This window comes from Lithobates pipiens, unplaced genomic scaffold (assembly GCF_037356315.1).
Source record: "Lithobates pipiens isolate NorthernLeopardFrog02 unplaced genomic scaffold, aLitPip1_a1.2 Scaffold_18, whole genome shotgun sequence".
Taxonomy (NCBI): domain Eukaryota; kingdom Metazoa; phylum Chordata; class Amphibia; order Anura; family Ranidae; genus Lithobates; species Lithobates pipiens.
This window is the reverse complement of record NW_027507758.1, coordinates 32,448,525-32,473,271: the sequence shown is the minus strand read 5'-3', so window position 1 is coordinate 32,473,271 and position 24,747 is coordinate 32,448,525. Positions and strand designations below refer to the sequence as shown.

The following is a 24,747-nucleotide window of genomic DNA, read 5'->3' as shown; positions in this document are numbered from 1 at the left end:
CCACGTCCTTGTCGTCTCCGCCGCTTACCAGATCCATTGGTAGCGACGGAGATGATCCCATCCCTTTTCCCTGAAGAGCAGGAAGTTGAGGGAGGGAATGACTATGCCATTGGATGACGGGAGCGACGTCAAATGTCACTTTCACCCATGGTCTTAAAGGGACATTTTTTTTTATAGAAAAAAAAAAAGTATTTTTATTTTATTTTTGTATTGCTTTTAGAGGTAAATATGATCTGAAGTCTTTTTGACCCCAGATCTCACATTAAAGAGGTCCTGTCATGCTTTTTTTCTATTACATGGGACGTTTACATTCCTTGTAATAGGAATAAAAGTGATCCAAAAACTTTTTTTTAAAGAGATGGTGTAAAAATAAAAAGCAAAATAAATGAGAACATTTAAAAAAAAAACGCCCCGTCCCTCTGTACTTACGCACAGAAGCGAAAGCATACGTAAGTCACGCCCGCATATGTAAACAATGTTCAAACCACACATGTGAGGTATAGCTGCAATTGTTAGAGTGAGAGCAATAATTCTAGCACTAGACCTCCTCTGTAACTCAAAATCAGTAATTTTACACATTTTTAAGCGCCCCCTATGGAGATGTTTAAGTGTCAGTTTATCGCAATTTTGAAACGTGACATTTGGGTATCAATTTACTTGGTGTAACATTATCTTTCACAATAGAAAAAAAAAATTGGGCTAACTTTATTGATTTCTTATTTTTGTTTTATTAAAAAAAAGTGTATTTTTTTCCAAAAAATTGCTCTTGTAAGACCACTGCGCAAATACGGTGGGACATAAAGTATTGCAACGACCGCCATTTTATTTTCTAGGGTACCTGATAAAAAAAATATAAATATATAATGTTTGGGGTTATAAGTAATTTTCTAGCAAAAAAAAAAAACGTATTTTAGCTTGTAAATACCAAGTGTAAAAAAAATAGGCCTGGTCCTTAAAGTGGAGTTGCACCCAAAAAAAAATAAAATAAAATTCATGAATGTTCCCAAAATTTCGATTTTTTAATTTTTTTATTTACTCACCTCTAAATGGCTGTTGCTAGGGGGTCCCTCGTAGTCTGCCTCGTTCAGTGCCTGGGCTGGTGACATCACTTCCCCTCGGAGCAGGAAGGGCTCAGCTCTGCCCCCTCCCTCTTGTCAATCATCTGAGACATGTCTCAGGTCCCAGATGATTGCGCGGGCCAATCACGGCATGCGGATTGTGCATGCACAGTGGGTGCCCGGCTGTGAAGCCACAGCCGGGCGCCCGCAGTTACAATGCCGGCGCCGATGAATGGAGGGGGGAGACGAGCGGGGCTTCGATCCCCCTCATCGCTGGACCCTGGGACAGGTAAGTGTCCGATTATTAAAAGTCAGCTGCTGCAGTATTTGTAGCTGCTGACTTTTCTTTTTTTTTTTTTTTTTTTTAAATGGTAACACCACTTTAAGTGGTTAATGCAGTCAGTGCACAGTGTACAGCAGGGATATGCAATTAGCAGACCTTCAGCTGTTGCAGAACTACAACTCCCATGAGGCATAGCAAGACTCTGACAGCCACAAGCATGACACCCAGAGGCAGAGGCATGATGGGACTTGTAGTTTGGCAACAGCTGGAGGTCCACTAATTGTATATCCCTGGTGTACAGTCTGTGCAGAGTGAGGGAGAAGAAAGCAGCACAAGGAGCCAACTGGGTGTGCTGCAGTACAACAAGCATGCTGATAGGCAGAGAAAGCAGAGAGATCAGTGTCCTACTTCCCCTTTCACTTTGTAGGAATGGGGAGGGGACCTGTAGGTGAAAGTGAAACTGCAGCACAGAAAGATCAGGTCCCCTTCCCCTGCTAGAAAGGGCTGTGCTGTGGAGCAGAGCTGTGTAAATCTGAGAACTGGATGGACAGAAATTCTTTGGCAGATAAATCCAAGCTTTAAATAAAAGGAAATAAAAGGTTAATAGCCTGAGCCAGGCGTGGAACAGTACAGTAGAAATGAGGATGAGAAAATTATAATCTAACAGCCGGACTCCCTAGCTGGTGAGCGGCGAGTGTTGAAAGGCGTAGAGCAGATGTTGCCTTTCCTTTCCTAGCGTGCTTTGTCTTGTTTCCCTGACATAACACACACCCTTATTTTGACAACGCCATAGCTGCCCACTGAGCGCACACAGACTGCGCGGCTGTTGTTCTACCTCCAGGAGGGCCACACATTATAATTACTTACACATTTCCTCCAGTATTGCTGCTGACTGAAGAAACGCGTCATTAATATTCAGTGTGGGATCATTTCCCAAATTATGCTCTGAGGGTATATATAGTGTATATTATGGATGATGCCATTTGTGGCTTCCTTGCATCTCCCAGACTGCTTATGATGCAAAGAATGCTGGCTCTGTGCAGTGCACACCTGTGCTATATATTGTATATATACAGTATTTCTAATTCTGTTCAGACGGTGTGGTGATTCACAAACCCTGTTGCACTGCATAGCCAACAACATTGATGCTTTCTACTGCATATCTGCAGTCACCCGCTTGCTCATTACCACTTTGCCGAGTCCCTCCCAGGTCTAAAGTGGTCATAAGTAACTCAGAGTGCAGGGGTCAGTTTTAAGTAACTCAGAGTGCAGGGGTCAGTTGTAAGTAACTCAGAGTGCAGGGGTCAGTTGTAAGTAACTCAGAGTGCAGGGGTCAGTTGTAAGTAACTCAGAGTGCAGGGGTCAGTTGTAAGTAACTCAGAGTGCAGGGGTCAGTTGTAGGTAACTCGGAGTGCAGGGGTCAGTAGTAAGTGATGGAGAGGGCATTGGCCAGTAGTAAACCATGCAGAATGCAGGGGACCTTAAAGTGGTTGTAAACCCTTACAGACCACTTTTACTTACATGTAAGCCTAGATTGAGGCTTACCTGTAGCTGCAAGAAATATCTCCTAAACCTACATAGTTTAGGAGATATTTGCAAAAGACAGGCACCGCTGTCTACGGCGCATGCGCCGTAGACAGCGGCGCACAGGCACACTAGCGGCGATCATGCCATTAGTGGCGGCTCCCGTGCGTATGCGCGGGGGTGATGTCATCGCAGCTCCGGCCAATCACAGCGCCAGAGCCACGATACCCGGAAGAAGATGGACGCTTCGTGGAAGAGGGGACAGCGGTGACTTCGCTGGCTCCTGTGTCAGTACAATGCAATGCATAGTAGTCCATTATGCTTTACCTTTGCAGGGAAACAAAGAGGAAGTAAAACCAGGGTTTACTTCCTCTTTAATAGGTAATACAGAGTGCAGGGGTCAGTAGTAAGTAATGCAGAGTGCAGGAGTGAGTAGTAAGTAATGCAAAGTGCAGGGATCAGTAGTAAGTACTGCAGAGTACAGGGGTCAGTAGTAAGTAATCAGACAAAAGATTTCCTAGCACACTTAGCATATACTGCAGGAGGCAGTAGTAAGTAATGCATAGTGCAGGGGTCAGTAGTAAATAATGCATAGTGCAAGGGTCAGTAGTAAGTAATGCATAGTGCAGTGGACAGTAGTAAGTAATTCAGAGTGCAGGGGTCAGTAGTAAGTAATGCAGAGTGCAGGGGTCAGTAATGAGCATAGGTGTGCGCAGCCTATTGCATTAGGGTGTGCACCTCAACTGTAATAAAACATGGACAGTGTTAGTAGAGCTGGGGACTTGTCAGTAGGACAGAGGTTGTTTTCAGTAGGGCAGTGGATGGTGTCAGTATATTTTTATTTTTATTTTTTTACAATTCTTTTTAGGAGCCCTGTTTAGGAGCTTTAGTGAACTATCAGCAGGGGAAATCTGCACCACACAGGGTGATTAGAGTGTGCCCAGGCACACCAGGCACACCCCCTGTGCACGCCTATGGTAATGAGCAATGCAAAGTGCAGGGATCAGTAGTAAGTACTGCAGAGTGCAGGGGCCAATAGTAAGTACTGCAGAGTGCAAGGGTGAGTAGTAACTACTGCAGAGTGCAGGGAGTCAGTAGTAATCAGACAATAGATTTCTTAGCACACTTACCATATACTGCAGGAGTGAGTAGTAAGTAATGTTGAGTGCAGCGGTCACTAATGGGTAACGCAAAGTGCAGAGATCATTAGTAAATTATTATTATCCATGATTTATATAGCGCCAACAGTTTACGCAGCCCTTTACCATGTAGAGGGGAGGACAGGACAGTACAGTTCAGTTCAATACAGAAGTAACAGAAGGGCCCTGTTCGTAGAGCTTATATTCTGAAGGGAGGGGGTAGTGGTACAAAAGGTAATAGATGCAGGGAATGATTTGATGGTGGGTGGCTCGGGGACTGTAGTTAGGTGGCTGTGGGATTAGCTTCTCTGAATAAGTGAGTTTAAATAATGCAGAGTGCAGGGGTCAGCAGTAAGGAATGCAAAGTGCAGGGGTCAGCAGTAAGGAATGCAAAGTGCAGGGGTCAGTAGTAAGTAATGCAAAGTGCAAGGGTCAGTAGAAAGTAATCAGACAAAAGATTTCCCAGCACACTTACCATATACTAAGGGGTCAGTAGTAAGTAATGCAGAGTGCAGGGGTCAGTAATGAGTAATGCAATGTGCAGGGATCAGTAGTAAGTACTGCAGAGTGCAGGGGTCAGTAGTAAGTAATCAGACAAAAGATTTCCCAGCACACTTACCATATACTGAAGGGGTCAGTAGTAAATAATGCAGAGTTCACGGGTCGATAATAGGTAATGTAGAGTGCAGGAGTCGGTAGTAAGTAATGCAAAGTTCAGGGGTCAGTAGTAAGTAATGCACAGTGCAGGAATCAGTAGTAAGTAATCAGACAAAAGATTTCCCAGCACACTTTTTTTGCTAAGCAAACATAAAAAAATACAAGTTGTCTTAGTTTCTGTTGTAACATTTTGTAAATAAGTAATTTGTCTTTTTTGCTAATGTGCACTGATGAGGACGCACTAATAAGGCTGCACCAATGGGCACTTGATGAAGCTGCACTGATGGGCATGGATTAGGCTGCATTGATAGGCACTGGTGAGGCTGCATTGATGGGCACTGATTAGGCTGCACTGATGGGCACTGATAAGGCTGCACTGATGGGCACTGATAAGCCTGCACTGATGGGCACTGATAAGGCTGCATTGATGGCAGGGGAGGGCTGGTAGCCCTAGGCCTGGGGGGCAAGTCCAGTCAAGTGGCCCATTGAACCACTGAATCAGCTCACCACCCATCTACACCACATTCCCCGTACAGAGAGAGAGGGAGACTGCTCCACATTGCCCCAAAGAGAGAGAGACTGCTTGACACTGCCTGCACAGAGAGAGACTGCTTGACACTGCCTGCACAGAGAGAGAGCCCGCTTCACACTGCCTGCACAGAGAGAGACCGCTTCACACTGCCTGCACAGAGAGAGACCGCTTCACACTGCCTCCACAGAGAGAGACCGCTTCACACTGCCTCCACAGAGAGAGACCCCGCTTCACACTGCCTGCACAGACCCCGCTTCACACTGCCTCCACAGAGAGAGACCGCTTCACACTGCCTCCACAGAGAGAGACTGCTTCACACTGCCTCCACAGAGAGAGACCGCTTCACACTGCCTCCACAGAGAGAGACCCCGCTTCACTCTGCCTCCACAGAGAGAGACCCCGCTTCACACTGCCTCCACAGAGAGAGACCCCGCTTCACACTGCCTCCACAGAGAGAGACCCCGCTTCACTCTGCCTCCACAGAGAGAGACCCCGCTTCACACTGCCTCCACAGAGAGAGACCCCGCTTCACACTGCCTCCACAGAGAGAGACCCCGCTTCACACTGCCTCCACAGAGAGAGACCGCTTCACACTGCCTCCACAGAGAGAGACCGCTTCACACTGCCTCCACAGAGAGAGACCCCGCTTCACACTGCCTCCACAGAGAGAGACCCCGCTTCACACTGCCTCCACAGAGAGAGACCCCGCTTCACACTGCCTCCACAGAGAGAGACCGCTTCACACTGCCTCCACAGAGAGAGACCGCTTCACACTGCCTCCACAGAGAGAGACCGCTTCACACTGCCTCCACAGAGAGAGACCCTGCTTCACACTGCCTCCACAGAGAGAGACCGCTTCACACTGCCTCCACAGAGAGAGACCGCTTCACACTGCCTCCACAGAGAGTGACCGCTTCACACTGCCTCCACAGAGAGAGACAGCTTCACACTGCCTCCACAGAGAGAGACCGCTTCACACTGCCTCCACAGAGAGAGACCGCTTCACACTGCCTCCACAGAGAGAGACCGCTTCACACTGCCTCCACAGAGAGAGACCGCTTCACACTGCCTCCACAGAGAGAGACCCCGCTTCACACTGCCTCCACAGAGAGAGACCCCGCTTCACACTGCCTCCACAGAGAGAGACCGCTTCACACTGCCTCCACAGAGAGAGACCCTGCTTCACACTGCCTCCACAGAGAGAGACCGTTTCACACTGCCTCCACAGAGAGAGACCGCTTCACACTGCCTCCACAGAGAGAGACCGCTTCACACTGCCTGCACAGAGAGAGACCGCTTCACACTGCCTCCACAGAGAGAGACCGCTTCACACTGCCTCCACAGAGAGAGACCCCGCTTCACACTGCCTGCACAGAGAGAGACCGCTTCACACTGCCTGCACAGAGAGAGACCCCGCTTCACACTGCCTCCACAGAGAGAGACCGCTTCACACTGCCTCCACAGAGAGAGACCCTGCTTCACACTGCCTCCACAGAGAGAGACCGCTTCACACTGCCTCCACAGAGAGAGACCCCGCTTCACACTGCCTCCACAGAGAGAGACCGCTTCACACTGCCTCCACAGAGAGAGACCCCGCTTCACACTGCCTCCACAGAGAGAGACCCCGCTTCACACTGCCTCCACAGAGAGAGACCCCGCTTCACACTGCCTCCACAGAGAGACCCCGCTTCACACTGCCTCCACAGAGAGAGACCCCGCTTCACACTGCCTCCACAGAGAGAGACCCCGCTTCACACTGCCTCCACAGAGAGAGACCCCGCTTCACACTGCCTCCACAGAGAGAGACCCCGCTTCACACTGCCTCCACAGAGAGAGACCCCGCTTCACACTGCCTCCACAGAGAGAGACCGCTTCACACTGCCTCCACAGAGAGAGACCCTGCTTCACACTGCCTCCACAGAGAGAGACCGCTTCACACTGCCTCCACAGAGAGAGACCCCGCTTCACACTGCCTCCACAGAGAGAGACCCCGCTTCACACTGCCTCCACAGAGAGAGACCCCGCTTCACACTGCCTCCACAGAGAGAGACCCCGCTTCACACTGCCTCCACAGAGAGAGACCGCTTCACACTGCCTCCACAGAGAGAGACCCTGCTTCACACTGCCTCCACAGAGAGAGACCCCGCTTCACACTGCCTCCACAGAGAGAGACCCCGCTTCACACTGCCTGCACAGAGAGAGACCGCTTCACACTGCCTCCACAGAGAGAGACCCCGCTTCACACTGCCTCCACAGAGAGAGACCCCGCTTCACACTGCCTGCACAGAGAGAGCAGTCACTTTCTGTGCAGGCACTGTGAAGCAGTCAGTCTCTGTACAGGCAGTGTGAAGTGGAGCAGTCTCTCAGAAAGAGACTGCATGATTGCCCCCAGAGAGAAAGAGTAAAAGAGCTTGCCCCTTCCCCACACCCAGTACACTGACCAATGAGACTGCAGGAAGATGAAGACTAAAGACTGTGCTGTCACTGCCACCACACTAAGCACTACCTGTGGAGTCCGGAGCTTCTCTGGTGAGTGAGCACCACACCACTGGGCAAGCCAAGCAAGCAGAGTAGCTGAGAGTCACAGTGAGCGCAGCAGGCTAAACACGCAAGTCCTGCTGTCTCCCCGGCATGAACACCAGATTCACCAGGGTGCAGGTTCCTCCTGTCTCAATTGTGGATAGTAAGAAATGCACATGCAGGCGCATGCCGGAGCACAGGCCAGATTAAGGGCATTGTGGGCCTGGTGCTGCAGTGGAGCAGGTTCAGGAGTGGCAGGGATATGAGGTAAGTAATGTCATATCCCAGCTCTTGCCCAGACTTGGTCATAGCCCCACAGGGCTGTAATGTTAGGGAAGCCCAGAACTTGAATTACCAAGCTTCCGTAAGAGCCGTGTGTCGGCGTGTGCTCTGAGGTGAAAGTTTCCAAGCCATCAGAATACAGTGATCACTGCTGGCAGCTATAGCAGCCAGCACTGATCGCTAAAAAACATAAAGAGACGCTGGTTGTACTGTCAGTTGATGGAGTCAAATTCTGTACAACCAGTCTGCACAGAGATAGATTGAAATGTCTGCTGAACCGGCAGAATTTCAATCTGTCTATTGTGGCCTAAGTCCACCAGTCTCTGGGTTTAATAATATCCTCAAATCTTCTGAAAGGGGGGCTCCACTTAGGTGTAGAAATTCACTTTGAACTCCACCTTATTTCCAGAACTCTCTTTAGGGTCCTTTAACACTGAAGGCGCTGTACAGGCGTTTTAGTGCTAAAAAATAGCACATGTAAAGCGCTTCTTATGCCACCCCAGGTTTACCACTGGGGCGGTGCGCTTGAAGGACATTCTGAAAAGTCCAGCAATCAGCATTATTGGGGCGGTTTGGGAGAGGTGCTCAGCCCATTGAAATGAATGCAACACAGCCGTTTTTAACACTTTCTTTGGCCACTAGTGGGGGTTAAAAGTGCCCCGCTAGCACCACTAAAACAATGATAAAGCGCCACTAAAAACGAGCAGCGCTGTACCACTACCGCCCACATCGTCCCAGTGTGAAAGCACCCTTTGGTATTAGATGCGCAAACAAAAAGATGAGACCACATCTAATGCCTACAGAGAGTAATGGAAATAAGGTGGAGTATTTGGGGCATTTAGGGGGGTTAAAGCAGGCAGGGATGAAATGTGATATCAACTATTCACTGCCTGTCAAATGCCTCTGAAAAGTGACCTGAGCATGGATCACTTTTCAGAGGAGTGGCAGTGGCTGCTGCAAGTGAATACAAGCATTTAGGCTCACACTGGTGTGCTGCGGTTTGGCTGCAGTGCGGGTGTACTGGCGGGTGTCACACCCCCTCAGACTTCTTTTAGGTTACTCATTGTTGCTGCATGTTCTGAAAGTGCACCAAACATGCAGCATGCAGGACGTTTTGTGCACTTTCAGAACATGCAGTAAAAATGTGCATCCTCTATGTCCCAGGGGCACTGCAGCCAAACTGCAGCATGTCAGTGAGAGCCCTCATCATACCACCTAGCCCTAGGAGGGCAAGGTACTGGCACAGGTTGCTAGAAAAAAACTCTTTGGCTGCAGAGAGGAGGAGAGAGGAGGAGCTCACTTACTTGGATGGTCCCAGCCTCCCAGGAGCCTCACTGGATTCCAGCCAACTGCTCAGATTGAGCAGAGAGCAGGTCCAGCCTCTGCCAGCCAATGGTGTGGAGTAGGGAGGGGCTGGGCGGGGCTGTGCTGTGTAACACAGGCTGTCAGCCCTGACATGAAGACATCGCTGGCTCACAGTACTGGACTCGGCCAGCTCAAGAACTGTGCATGTTGCGGTTTTGAGTTGACGACAAAGCAGCCTTTGCCACCGCATATCAGAGCAGCCCAGGGGGCAATTGCATCCCTGCCCCCTGGCCCAGCCCTCCCCTGATTGATGGGCACTGATGAGGCTGCTTTGATGGGCACTGATTAGGCTGCATTGATGGGCACTGATAAGGCTGCATTGATGGGCACTGATAAGACTGCACTAATAATCAGGGCACTGTGTATCAGTATAAATACTGTACTCATATATAAGCCATCCTTTCCTCAACGATAACCGGCAATGGAATTGTGTGTGTGTTTACACTGTGACAGCTGTAATTGGGCACAGCTGATCACATGGTAAAGGGCCACTGTGATTGACCCTTTACCCTGATCCAAGGCACACAGTGGTCACAGAGCGCTGCAAATGTATCCCCGAAAACTGGATAGTAGCGCTGTAGACGTTTATCAGCTTTAGTGCGTTGTTAAGGTCTACCTAGTCTTTCAGCTTCCAGGATGATGAAGACACCCCAGTTACATATGGTGGTGCAGTCTGTGTATATAATATAAAATCCACTATGTATAGCCCTAGCTTGGGACCCAGCATGATCAACAGATATGAATATATCACTAGTCCCATTGATCGTTCGCCTTAAAGCCCAACTTCAGAAAACCTTAAAGTTGTCTCTTGCAGTGGGGCTATTTGCTCATTTAGTCTAGGGGAGAGGAGAAGCTCTTTTACTCACCTGATCCTCCACCCCCCGATGGTGCTCCTCCACACTTCGGCAGTGGACTGTCCATCAGCATCATCCCATTCAGTGCAAGGCTATGGACCCTGCATTGGTCACAATAAAGCCAGGACGTTAGACCGCATGACTATGAAGGCAAAGATTCTGTAGGGACCGGTCCAGCAGAGCTTAGTAGTAAAGAATCAGGTTAGTAAATCTTCTTTTAAGTGGTTGTAAAAGCTGAAGTTTTTTTTACATACACGAAGGTAAAAAACCTCCAGCATGCAGCTCCCTCCACAGCTCCTCCTAATACTTACCCGAGCCAAATCACAATCCAGTGATGTGAATGATCCAGCCTCCTGATTGGCTGAGAGACAGCAATGGGAGCCATTGGCTCTTGCTGCTGTCAATCACAGCTCACAGCCAGTGAGGAGGGAGCAGGGGCATGGCCATGCCCCATTCTGTGTGTCTACTGGACACACAGAGCAGGGCTGGGGAGCGAGCACACACTAGTGCCCCAGTAGCAAGCTTCAAGCAACTTTCTACGGGGGTACCCAGAGATGAGAAGAAGCCAGGATCGCCCGTAAGGGACCTGAGAAGAGGCAGATCTGGGTTGCACTTGGCAAACCCATTGCAAAGAGCAAGTAAGTACACTATATTACCAAAATTATTGGGACACCTGCCTTTACACATACATTAATTTAAAGTGGGGTACCCCCTAAAAAAAAAAAATTAAAAGTCAGCAGCTACAAATACTGCAGCTGCTGGCTTTTAATAATCGGACACTTACCTGCCCCAGGGTCCAGCGATGCGGGGGAACGAAGCCCCCCCCCTCGCTCCCTGCTCCGCTCGCGGCGCCGTCATGCATACTGTGGGCACCCGGCTGTGGCTTCACAGCCGGGCACCCACTGCGCCGTGATACGCCGTACAGTCACCTGGGACACATGACAGGTCCCAGGTGAATGTGCGGCGCGAGGGGAAGTGATGTCACCAGCCCGGGCAATGAGGAAGGCAGATTACGAGGGACCCCCTAGCAACCGGTATTTAGAGGTGAGTAAAAAATTTTTTTTTTGCCAATTATTTTTTTTTTTTTTTTTTACGAACTTTAAGCAGTTTTAATTTTTTGGTGGCAACACCACTTTAATGGCATTGCAGTCTTAGTTCGTAGTGTTCAATATTGAGTTGGCCCACCCTTTTCAGCTATAACAGCTTCAACTCTTTTGGGAAGGCCATCCACAATGTTCAGGAGGATGTCTATGGGAATATTTGACCATTCTACCAGAAGCGCATTTATGAGGTCAGGCACTGATGTTGGAGGAGAAGGCCTGGCTCGCAGTCTCCGCTCTAATTCATCCCAAATATGTTCTATTGAGTTGAGGTCAGTCAAGATCCTCCACTCAAAACTCACTCATCCATGTCTTTATGGACCTTGCTTTGTGCACTGGTGTGCAGTCATGTTGGAACAGGAAGGGGCCATCCCCAAACTGTTCCCACAAAGTTGGGAGCATAAAATTGTCCAAAATGTCTTGGTATGCTGACGCCTTAAGAGTTCCCTTCACTGGAAATAAGGGGCCATTCCAACCTCTGAAAAACAACCCCCACACCATAATCCCCCCTCCATTAGAAAATGATTTGGACCAGTGCGCAAACTATGTAGAGCAGGGGTCTCAAACTTGCGGCCCGCTAGCTGTTGTGAAACTACAAGTCCCATGAGGCATTGAAAAGCTGACAGTTACAAGCATAACTCCCACAGGCATGATGGGACTTGTAGTTTTGCAACAGCTGGAGGGCCACCAGTTTGAGACCCCTGACGTGGAGGGTTCTTTACTGTAAGAGCAGCAAGGATGTGGAATTCCCTTCTTCAGGCGGTGGTCTCAGCGAGGGGCATCGATAGTTTCAAAAAACTATTAGATAAGCACCTGAATGACTGCAACATACAGGGATATACAATGTAATACTGACATATAATCACACACATAGGTCGGACTTGATGGACTTGTGTCTTTTTTTCAACCTCACCTACTATGCAACTAGACAAAACAAGGTCCATAAAGACATGGATGAGTGAGTTTGGGGTGGAATACTGACCTCAACCCGATAGAACACCTTTGGGATAAATTAGCCCTTGTACACACAGTCGGAGATTCCGTCGGAATGTGTCCTATCGGACCGTGTTGTCGGATATTCCAACTGTGTGTGGTATGTATCGGACTGTTTCCGTCGGAATATCCGTCGGACCAAATTTTCCAACTTGCTGGAAATATTTTCCAACAAACTGGACTCCGATCATGTGTAGAGAATTCCGATCGGACAAAGTGCCACGAATGCTCAGATCAAATTCCTACATCAAAGCTTTTGGTTACTACCCTGTTTCCCCTAAAATAAGACCTAGCGTGATTGTCGGTGTTGGCTGCAATATAAGCCTTACCACCCAAATAAGCCCTACTCTGTTTCCTCAAAAATAAGCCCTACCCTGAAAAGAAGACCTACAAGGACTTTAACTAGGGCTTATTTGGGGGGTAGGGCTTTTATTGCAGCTATCACCGACAATCACATTAGGTCTTATTTTAGGGGAAACAGGGTAGCCTGAACGTAGTCCCATCGTAACGAAATTACGTCATCATGTTCTGAAAGATCGGATTTTTCGACAACTTTGTCCGACCGTGTGTATGCAACAGTTTCGGCGGATTTGGTTGTCGGAATCTCCGACCGTGTATGCAAGGGCTTAGAGCGGAGGCTGTGAGACGGGCCTTCTCGTCAAACATCAGTGCCTGACCTCACAAATGTGCTTGTACAAAAATGGTCAAACATTCCCATAGACGCACTCCTAAACCTTGTGGACGGCTTTCCCAGAAGAGTTGAAGCTGTTATAGCTGCCAAGGGTGGGCCAACTCAATATTGAACCCTATAGACTAAGACTGGGATGCCATTAAAGCGGAGGTCCACCCTAAAGTGGACCTTCCGCTCATCGGAACCCCCCCCCCCCCCCTCCGGCGCCACAATTGGCACCTTTCAGGGGGGAGGGGGTACTGTACAGGTATCTGCACCCACTTCCGGGATAGCTCTCTGCGGAAAGGGGCGTAGATTACGCCCCTTTCCGCAAGTGCCCGCCCCTTTCCGCAAGTGCCCCGCTGCCTGCTGGGAAACACACAGATCCCAGAGGCAGCGGGGACCGTCCTTATTGCGCAGCGCGACTCGCGCATGCGCAGTAGGGAACCGGGAAATGAAGCCGAAAGGCTCCATTTCCTGATTCCCATACCCAAGATGGTGGCGGCAGGACCCGAGAGACGATCTAGAGATCGGCTTCGGGTGCCGACATCGCGGGCGCGCTGGACAGGTAAGTGTCACTATTTTAAAAGTCAGCAGCTGCAGTATTTGTAGCTGCTGGCTTTTAAAAAAAAAAAAAAACGCGGAGTCCCGGCGGACTCCCGCTTTAAAGTTCATGTGTGTGTAAATGCAGGTGTCCCAATACTTTTGGTAATATAGTGTATAACATGTTTGTTATTTTTGAAAAATAAAAAAAATACTTTTAATATCACTTTAACAAGTCCCCTAGGTCTAAATGAGCAATTAACCCCTGCATTGCAGGAACAGCCCCACCAGAAAAAGGGCGACTCTCCGGTTTCTTGGAGTTGGGCGTTGCGACGTGTTTTCCCGTTTTCTCACTTGTACTGTATGCACGCCGGATCTCTAGATCCTTATAATCTGTGCTATTAGTTCACAAGTAATACTATACCCAAGATGGGGTCTCTCCAGCTCCTGCTCTTTGTAGAACGGTGTCTTGCCAGTGCGCCCAGCTGTGGATCTCATCAGCATCGCAGATGTTTGTGCAGCTGTAGAGATATCGTCCATTGTAATGTGATAGGTTTGGTGATAGTCCAGTGCGAATAACAAAGTACGCCTAAGGGTGAGTCTCCAAACACGGCTCCTCTCAGTCATCACTGGCTGGAAATATGAAGGAATATACTGGAGGATGCAGCCGAGCTCGGAATATTATAGAGTAATAAAAAATGTACCATACGCAGCGAAAAGGTTTTCTCCGCTTCCTGTGTGGATTATGAACATTTTGCATTTGATGCTCCTTCAGAGGACAAAGACTATCTAGTCAGTGGCTCTAATTTTCTTGTTCAAAGAGCTTTATTAAATTTTAAAGAGATAAAGCAAGGTACAGTTACATATTTATTGCACAGTCCTCATTTTCGCTCTTGTAAAAGCTATTTTTACACAGCGCATTGTGAATAAGGAATGAGCGCCGTTGTGGAAAGCTCCCAATAACACGGCTTAAAGGAAAGCCATGCTGATTTATTGGCAGGCCAGACTCGTGTTTAATGAGGTGGCATTTGAAAAATATCACAATTTTCTTTTCTTTTAAAGAACTGAAAGCATTTTACTTATTTTTTCTATGTATAAATGAACGGGCGGATCTTTGGTAGAAAAGCATGTTAGCATGGGTGTAGCATAAGGGGTTGCAGGGGTCACAATCGCAACCCCCGAGGTAATCCCTGTCCTCTGATGTAAAGAGGAACTCTGGGAACTCAAATCTTTTAAGCCACTTTGAGTATCTTGGCATGGAGTGGATGTATCTGCATGCACGTTGGAAGTAGTGGGGGTGGGGGTGGGGGGCCCAGGTCAACTTTTGTATCGGGGCCCACAAGCTTCAAGCTACGCCTCTGCATGTTAGTGTATAGGTGTGGTACAGCGCGGTGCCGCGGAATAATGCATTCAGTCCCAGAGCTATGAAGGAACTTATATTGAAATGAAGATCACAACTAATCCAGGGCAAAGCAGCCCAACCAGGAACACAGTTCCAACAGCATGTAGAGAGCAGAGTGCAACCGAATTGTCAACTTCTGTAGAGAGGGGAAAAATTTGGCCTAGCTGTCTTGTGCCCAACGGGCAAGTTGTAAGCCCTACACTTTCCCTCCTCATCAGGAACCTTTCCCTGCCGCTAGTACTGTTCCTACCAGTCACAGTAGCGGTTCCTTCTCTACCAACTTGCAAATGTGTGCCAAACCTGGGCCCTAAACAGGCTCTGCCTGACCCAAGATGGCTGTCCAACTGTCAGTAGAACAGGGTTACACTTTGCCAGACCTTTCTATTCCTCATTTCTAGGAGTGGAAGCAAATTTTCAGTATACCTCTTTGTGGGACTTTTGCATGGCAACCAATATAATCAAAAAACATATTTGCATAAAAAATATAAATTTTATAGTTCAAAATGTTTAAATAAACCTCAATGAAGCTCATATGGCTCCATAAAAAAAACATCAAAGGCAGATTTTGATATAAATGGTTACATGACAGTTTTATGTGCATAGGGATTTCCTTCTACATATAAAGCTGTCATGTAACCATTTGGATTATACATGGTGTATATGTACAGTGAGGGTAAAAAGTATTTGATCCCCTGCTGATTTTGTATGTTTTCCCACTGACAAAGAAATGATCAGTCTATAATTTTAATGGTAGGTTTATTTTAACAGTGAGAGACGGAATAACAACAAAAATATCCAGAAAAACACATTTAAAAAAATTATAAATTGATTTGCATTTTAATGAGTGACATAAGCATTTGATCCCCTATCCAGAGGCGGCTCTCTAATTAGGCAAAGTAGGCGGTGGCCTAAGGCCTCGCCCTCCCAGGGGCCTCGCGGACCTCCTACTTTGCCTAAAGAGTCTCCTTTGGCTATCCTCATACATCAGTCCAAGGTCCAATCAGCAGAGGTTTGTGCCGCCTCGTTCAGAGTACAGTCCAGTCATTCTGCCTCCTCTCTGCTCAGAAACACCCTGCCCCACCAGGGCACTGCCCAGTCTCCAATCCTGTCAAGAAAACTCCTGTCAGAACACTGGCAGACACACACACACACACAGGCCGTCAACTGCCCTGCCGCCCCGCCCCACCCCGCCCTGCCAGCAAATCCTGTCCCTCCATTCAGCCAATATCTTGCAAGGGCACAGCTAGCACCTCAGCACAGGATTGCAGAGTCCACCCTCCTTCCAGGGCGGGGATTCTGTGGTGGAGGCGGAGCCAATTCCAGTACGCTGTGTGCAGCCTACTGACTGAGCTGTGAGGGGACAGAGCCTTGCTATGTGTGAGTTACATGGGCGGGGGGGGTGGATGTGACTGGAGGGGGTGGTACATGTGACTGGGGGGGTGGTATGTATGACTAGGGTGGTACATGTGACTGGGGGGGTGGTATATATGACTAGGGTGGTACATGTGACTGGGGGGGTGGTGCATGTGACTGGGGGGTGGTGCATGTGACTTTGGGGTGGGGTACATGTGACTAGGGTGTGCGGTACATGTGACTGAGGGGGTGGTATATATGACTAGGGTGGTACATGTGACTGGGGGGGTGGTGCATGTGACTGGGGAGTGGTGCATGTGACTGGGGGGTGGTGCATGTGACTGGGGGGTGCGGTACATGTGACTGAGGGGGTGGTATATATGACTAGGGTGGTACATGTGACTGGGGGGTGCGGTACATGTGACTGGGGTGTGCGGTTCATTTGACTGAGGGGGTGGTATATATGACTAGGTTGGTACATGTGACTGGGGGGTGGAACATGTGGCTGAGGGGGTGGTATATATGACTAGGGTGGTACATGTGACTGGGGGGGTGGTACATGTGACTGGGGGGGTGGTATGTATGACTAGGGTGGTACATGTGACTGGGGGGGTGGTATATATGACAAGGGTGGTACATGTGACTGGGGAGTGGTGCATGTGACTGGGGTGTGCGGTACATGTGACTGAGGGGGTTGTAAATATGACTAGGGTGGTACATGTGACTGAGGGGGTGGTACATGTGACTGGGGGGGTGCATGTGACCGGGGGGGTGCGGTACATGTGACTGGCGGGTGCGGTACATGTGACTGGGGGGTGCGGTACATGTGACTGAGGGGGTGGTACATGTGACTGGGGGGTGGTACATGTGACTGGGGGGTGGTATATATGACTAGGGTGGTACATGTGACTGGGGGGGTGGTACATGTGACTAGGGGGTTGTACATGCGACTGGGGGGGTGGTACATGTGACTGGGGAGTGGTGCATGTGACTGGGGGGGTGTGGTACATGTGACTGAGGGGGTGGTATATATGACTAGGGTGGTACATGTGACTGGGGGGATACATGTGAATGGGGAGTTGAGAGCACTGACAACAGCACACAGTACTAAGTATTAATTCAAATTAATTGCATATATTAAGAGCCCTGGTGTCAGTGTGCTCTATCTCAGTGCTGGTGTCAGTGTGCTCTCAGTACTGGTGTCAGTGTGCTCTATCTCAGCGCTGGTGTCAGTGTGCTCTATCTCAGTACTGGTGTCAGTGTGCGCTCAGTGCTGGTGTGATAGAGCACACTGACATCAGCACTCTTAATATATGCAATTAATTTTTATTGCTTCAATTATTTTTTCCCCATTTTAGAGGTGAGTGGGGCCTCACGTCCAGGTTATGCCTAAGGCCTCACAAAGCCTAGAGCCACCTCTGCCCCTATCAATCAGCAAGACTTCTGGCTCCCAAGTGTCTTCTATACAGGTAACAAGCTGAGATTAGGAGCACTCTCTTAAAGGGAGTGCTCCTAATCTCAGCTTGTTACCTATATAAAAGACACCTGTCCACAGAAGCAATCAATCATTATCATTCAGATTCCAATCTCTTCACCATGGCCAAGACCAAAGAGCTGTCCAAAGATCTAAAGGACAAGATTGTAGACCTACACAAGGCTGGAATGGGCTACAAGACCATCGCCAAGCAGCTTGGTGAGAGGGTGACAACAGTTGGTGCGATTATTTGCAAATGGAAGAAACACAAAATAACTGTCAATCTCCCTCGGTCTGGGGCTCCATGCAAGATCTCACCTCATGGAGTTTTAATGATCATGAGAACAGTGAGGAATCAGCCCAGAACTACACAGGAGAATCTTGTCAATGATCTCAAGGCAGCTGGGACCATAGTCACCAAGAAAACAATTGGTTACACACTGCGCCCTGAAATCCTGTAGTGCCCGCAAGGTCCTCCTGCTCAAGAAAGCCCATGTACAGGTCCGTCTGAAGTTTGCTAATGAACATCTGAATGACTCAGAGGAGAACTAAGTGAAAGTATTGTGGTCACATAAGACCAAAATCAAGCTCTTTGGCATGAACTCAACTCACCGTGTTTGGAGGAGGAGGAATGTTGCCTATGACCCCAAGAACACCATCCCCACCGTCAAAAATGGAGGTGGAAATATTTTGCTTTGGGTGTGTTTTTCTGCTAGGGGACAGGACAACTTCACTGCATCAAAGAGACGATGGACGGGGCCATGTACCGTCAAATTTGGGGTGAGAACCTCCTTCCTTCAGCTAGGGCATTTAAAATGGGTCAAGGATGTGTATTCCAGCATCGAGTTCGAGTTACCAAATGTCGGCCTCGAAACCTTAAAGACTTGGAGAGGATCTGCAAAGAGGAGTGGGAAAAAATCCTTAATGAGAAGTGTGAAAACCTGGTGGCCAACTACAAGAAACATCTGACCCCTGTGATTGCCAGCAAAGATTTGTCACCAAGTACTAAGTCATGTTTTGCGTAGGGGTCAAATACTTATTTTGTCTCTCACTGTTAAAATGAACCTACCATTAAAATTATAGACTGATCATTTCTTTGTCAGTGGGAAAACATACAAAATCAGCAGGGGATCAAATACTTTTTACCCTCACTGTATATAAACCATGTATAATCCAAATGGTTACATGACAGCTTTATATGTAGAAGGAAATCACTATGCACAAAAATGTGTGGGAAACAGCGTTTTATATATATTTTTTTGATACATCTGTTTGATTTACCATTTGAGAGACCTTTTATACCCGGATTGATGAGATGGTGCATACTTTTTAAATCATTTAGGACTATTACCAGTGACATATTCTGTTTTGCCTTGAATCACTTATTATTGTATATATTGATTTCTATATATTTTTTATATTATTTATTATACACTATTTTTGCGCAGGATCACTATGTACTTTATTCATCTATGTAGTATTATGTGAATACTATTAGCCCTTGTACACACGGTCGGACATTCCGATGGACAATGTCCGATAGGACCGTGTTGTCGGATAATCCGACAGTGTGTGGGCTCCATCGGACTGTTTCCGTCGGAGGATCTGACGGATCAAGTTTTCTAGCTGGGCTATAAAATTTTCCCACAACATGATCCGAGCGGACTTTGTCCGATCATGTGTAGAGAATTCCGATCGGACAAAGTGTCACGCATGCTCAGATCAAATCCCTAGACCAAAGCTATTGGCTACTAGCCTGAATGTAGTCGCGTCCTAACGAAATAACGTCATCACGTTATGTACAATCGGATTTTCCGACAACTTTGTCCGACTGTGTGCATGCAACAGTTTTGGACAAAATCCGTCGGTCAAAATCCGACGGATTTGGTTGTCGGAATGTCCGACAGTGTGTACAAGGGCTTAGACCCTACTGCATATATATAGCACTTTAGGTGTATTTTTTTACGTGTATATTTTTATATCACTTGAAGCACTTTATTACCTATGCTATTTATTTGTCTTTAGTGCACTGGTCTCATGCTACCAGCACTGAAAATAATATTTTATCTATATTATTATCTACAGTACAGACCAAAAGTTTGGACACACCTTCTCATTCAAAGAGTTTTCTTTATTTTCATGACTATGAAAATTGTAGATTCACACTGAAGGCATCAAAACTATGAATTAACACATGTGGAATTATATACTGAACAAAAAAGTGTGAAACAACTCAAAATATGTCTTATATTCTAGGTTCTTCAAAGTAGCCACCTTTTGCTTTGATTACTGCTCCGCACACTCTTGGCATTCTGTTGAAGAGCTTCAAGAGGTAGTCACCCGAAATGGTTTTCACTTCACAGGTATGCCCTGTCAGGTTTAATAAGTGGGATTTCAAGCCTTATAAATGGGGTTGGGACCATCAGTTGTGTTGTGCAGGAGGTGGATACAGTACACAGCTGATAGTCCTACTGAATAGACTGTTAGATTTTGTATTATGGCAAGAAAAACGCAGCTAATTATATAAAAACGAGTGGCCATCATTACTTTAAGAAATGAAGGTCAGTCAGTCCGAACAATTGGGAAAACTTTAAAAGTGTCCCCAAGTGCAGTGGCAAAAACCATCAAGCACTACAAAGAAACTGGCTCACATGAGGACCGCCCCAGTAAAGGAAGACCAAGAGTCACCTCTGCTGCGGACGATAAGTTCATCCGAGTCACCAGCCTCAGAAATCGCAGGTTAACAGCAGCTCAGATTAGAGAACAGGTCAATGCCACACAGAGTTCTAGCAGCAGACACATCTCTAGAACAACTGTTAAGTGGAGACTGTGTGAATCAGGCCTTCATGGTAAAATAACTGCTAGGAAACCACTGCTGAGGACAGGCAACAAGCAGAAGAGACTTGTTTGGGCTAAAGAACACAAGGAATGGACATTAGACCAGTGGAAATCTGTACTTTGGTCTGATGAGTCCAAGTTTGAGATCTTTGGTTCCAACCACCGTGTCTTTGTGCGACGCAGAAGAGGTGAACGGATGGACTCTACATGCCTGGTTCCCACCGTGAAGCATGGAGGAGGTGTGATGGTGTTGGGGTGCTTTGCTGGTGACACTGTTGGGGATTTATTCAAAATTGAAGGCATACTGAACCAGCATGGCTACCACAGCATCTTGCAGTGGCATGCTATTCCATCTGGTTTGCGTTTAGTTGGACCATCATTTATTTTTTCAACAGGACAATGACCCCAAACACACCTCCAGGCTGTGTAAGGGCTATTTGACCAAGAAGGAGAGTGATGGGGTGCTGCGCCAGATGACCTGGCCTCCATAGTCACCGGACCTGAACCCAATCGAGATGGTTTGGGGTGAGCTGGACCGCAGAGTGAAGGCAAAAGGGCCAACGAGTGCTAAGCATCTCTGGGAACTCCTTCAAGACTGTTGGAAAGCCATTTCAGGTGACTACCTCTTGAAGCTCATCAACAGTTCGGACTGACTGACCTTCATTTCTTAAAGTAATGATGGCCACTCGTTTTTATATAATTAGCTGCGTTTTTCTTGCCATAATACAAATTCTAACAGTCTATTCAGTAGGACTATCAGCTGTGTACTGTATCCACCTCCTGCACAACACAACTGATGGTCCCAACCCCATTTATAAGGCTTGAAATCCCACTTATTAAACCTGACAGGGCATACCTGTGAAGTGAAAACCATTTCGGGTGACTACCTCTTGAAGCTCATCAACAGAATGCCAAGAGTGTGCGGAGCAGTAATCAAAGCAAAAGGTGGCTACTTTGAAGAACCTAGAATATAAGACATATTTTGAGTTGTTTCACACTTTTTTGTTCAGTATATAATTCCACATGTGTTAATTCATAGTTTTGATGCCTTCAGTGTGAATCTACAATTTTCATAGTCATGAAAATAAAGAAAACTCTTTGAATGAGAAGGTGTGTCCAAACTTTTGGTCTGTACTGTATATCTATTTTAATAATATTTTTATAATATATATAATAATATATTTTAATCTATAATAATATGATATCTATTTTATCTTTATCTATATTTTATTTTATCTATATTTATTCTAATTTGATTCACTTTTCACTATTTATTACACGTAGGACTATCCTATTTTATTTAGTTGCGCGAAGGCTATCTGCGCGAAGGCTATCTATTATTATCAAATACTTTGTTCCCTCACTGAATATGGTATTGGGTATCACCACCGAGTATACCATTTATATCAAACTCTGTCTTTGATGTTTTTTATGGAACAATATGAGCCTCATGGAGGTTTATTTTAAAATTTTTGAAAAATAAAATTTAGATTTTTGTACAAATTTGCTTTTTTGATTATATTGGTTGCTGTTTAAAAATCCCACAAAGAGGTATACCGAAATGTGTTTGTGCTAATTGAAGGGATGAGGGCAACTCTGATCCAACACTGATGAAACTATTGTTTTCATTTCTAGGAGTGGTGATGCAGAGAATGCAAACTAGTCGTCCCCGGGTTCAGTATGTCTTGTGTGGATCTGATATCCCTACTTGTTAGCATTAAAGCGGGAGTCCGCCAGGAGTCCGCCGTTTTGTTTTTTTAAAAGCCAGCAGCTACAAATACTGCAGCTGCTGACTTTTAAAATAATGACACTTACCCGCCCAGCACGCCCGCTATGTCGGCACCCGAAGCCAATCTCTCGATCGTCTCTCGGGTGCTGCCACCGCCATCTTGGGTATGGGAATCAGGAAGTGGAGCCTTTCGGCTTCATTTCCCGGTTCCCTACTGCGCATGCTCGAGTCGCGCTGCGCAATAGGGATGGTCCCCGCTGTCTCTGGGATCCATGTGTTTCCCAGCAGGCAGCGGGGGACCTTCGGAAAGGGGCGTAGATTCTGCAGAAAGGGGCATACCTTCTGCAGAATCTACGCCGGAAGTGGGTGCAGATACCTGTACTGTACAGGTACCTGCACCCCCCTCCCCCCTGAAAGGTGCCAATTGTGGCGCCGAAGGGGGGGAGGGTTCCAATGAGCAGAAGGTCCACTTTAGGGTGGACCTCCGCTTTAAGCTAAGACCAGCAAGTTGACTAGTGTAGAAGAGGGGAGGCAAAGGATAGTTGGCCTAGGGCAGTGGTTCTCAACCTCCGCCCTCAAGTACCCCCAACAGGCCATGTTTTGGGGAATTTCTCTTAGATAAAATAGCCAAAATTACCAAGCCATTGACTCTGATTTAAAGCAGCTGTGCAAGATATAGGAAATAATTAGATGAGTAGTAGCAAAAACTACTACAATTAAGTGATAGTGAAACATTCCAAAAGGAGTTAAACCATCCAAATCAGTCTCTCAGAACCTTCCAAAGTGATATTACACACGACACCCAAGAAGATGTGCCATAGTATAGTAAAAGGATCCTCCACCAAACAAAAGTACTGCCGCTTGCCAGCTATTCATATTCCTTGTTTATGGGATTCTAATCATGACTGTGGCTTTTCCCCTGCCAGGGTCTCCGTGTCAGATTGGCATGATCACTGTCCTCTGCTTCACTTAGAAAGGTAACGGAGTCCTCCAATACATACACCTTGTGGATTATTGCTCATTTCCCATATAATAAAACAGAAGAACCGCCATAGTGTAATACTGTAAACTTCTTTAATAAATATAAAACAACGTATCACACTTACATTTCTCCCGTATATAAAAAGCGTGTCGTTTAAAATGTTTTAGCCGGCCGGCTATTCAATCGCTGCCCGCCGCTTCCGGGACTAGCGTGGATTCGTGGTGACATCAGCACGCCACTCCTCCCTACGCCGTTTCGTCAAAAATGACGTGTTCCACGTCTTATATGGGAAATGAGCAATAATCCACAAGGTGTATGTATTGGAGGACTCCATTACCTTCCTAAGTGAAGCAGAGGACAGTGATCTTGCCAATCTGACACGAAGACCCTGGTAGGGGAAAAGCCACAGGCATGATTAGATCCCCATAAACAAGGGATCTGAATAGCTGGTAAGCGGCAGTACTTTTGTGTGGTGGAGGATCCTTTTACTCTACTATGGCACATCTTCTTGGGTGTTATGTGTAATATCACTTTGGAAGGTTTTGAGAGACTGACTTAGATTGTTTAACCCCTTTTGGAATGCGGATTATATACGGCTATTTGGACATTGGAGTTGTTTGTATACATTTTTGGTTTATCATTGCACTGAATTGAATTGCTTGGAGCTGTTTCACTATCACTTAATTGTAGTAGTTTTTGCTACTACTCATCTAATTATTTTTGTATACACTATATGGGTCAACTGTATAAGCTTTTCTCTTTGCAGGAATTTATAGTGCAACTTTTCTTTTTAGTTTATGTTATTTTGTGTGTATCTCACATCAAGTTTGCTGCTTTTTCTTTCACATATCGTTTCCTTTAAGATTTTATTTATTGGAGGAACAGATTAGACAGCGCTGTATTGCCACTTTTTCCAAGATATAGGAAAACCTGAAAACATGGCCTGTTTGGGGTACTTGAGGACTGAGGTTGAGAACCACTGGCCTAGGGGACAGGGAATATAAATACAGCCATGACTAGCAGTTAAGAGTAATAGAAACAGGATTCCTGTGGTCTGAGCTCCAGAAAGTTGAGCGAATCTCAAAAATGCTTGCACCTTCCCATCTTCTTCCTTCACTTCATTGGCTGGGTCTACCTACAAATTTTCATAAAGAAAATGGTACCAAAAAATGTCCTTTCTTGGTTTGGTGTTGCCCTAAGCACTTACCATGTGTGGTTCATAGTAACTATTGCAATGAGAACAGCTCCTACTACACTGCTTAGGGACATTGTGCTGCTCACTACTAAGGAAGAATGGAAGCTACCATTGTTGACTTCTCATTCTACAAACGCTGGCTGTTGTTCAGATTTTTTGGCTTCTTGATACATTGAATTCCTAACTAGAACAAGTATGCAGATATAAAGTTCTGACATTACTGTGACTTTTCAGATCCGAATACTTGTTTCAGG

At 46.8% G+C, this 24,747-nt stretch overlaps 1 protein-coding gene across 2 annotated transcripts in view; it reads left to right on the top strand.

The window, feature by feature from the left end:
- ACYP2 (acylphosphatase 2) overlaps window positions 1-24,747 on the top strand; it is a 232,738-nt gene that overhangs the window by 43,936 nt on the left and 164,055 nt on the right. The gene's annotated exons all lie outside the window — the stretch shown is intronic.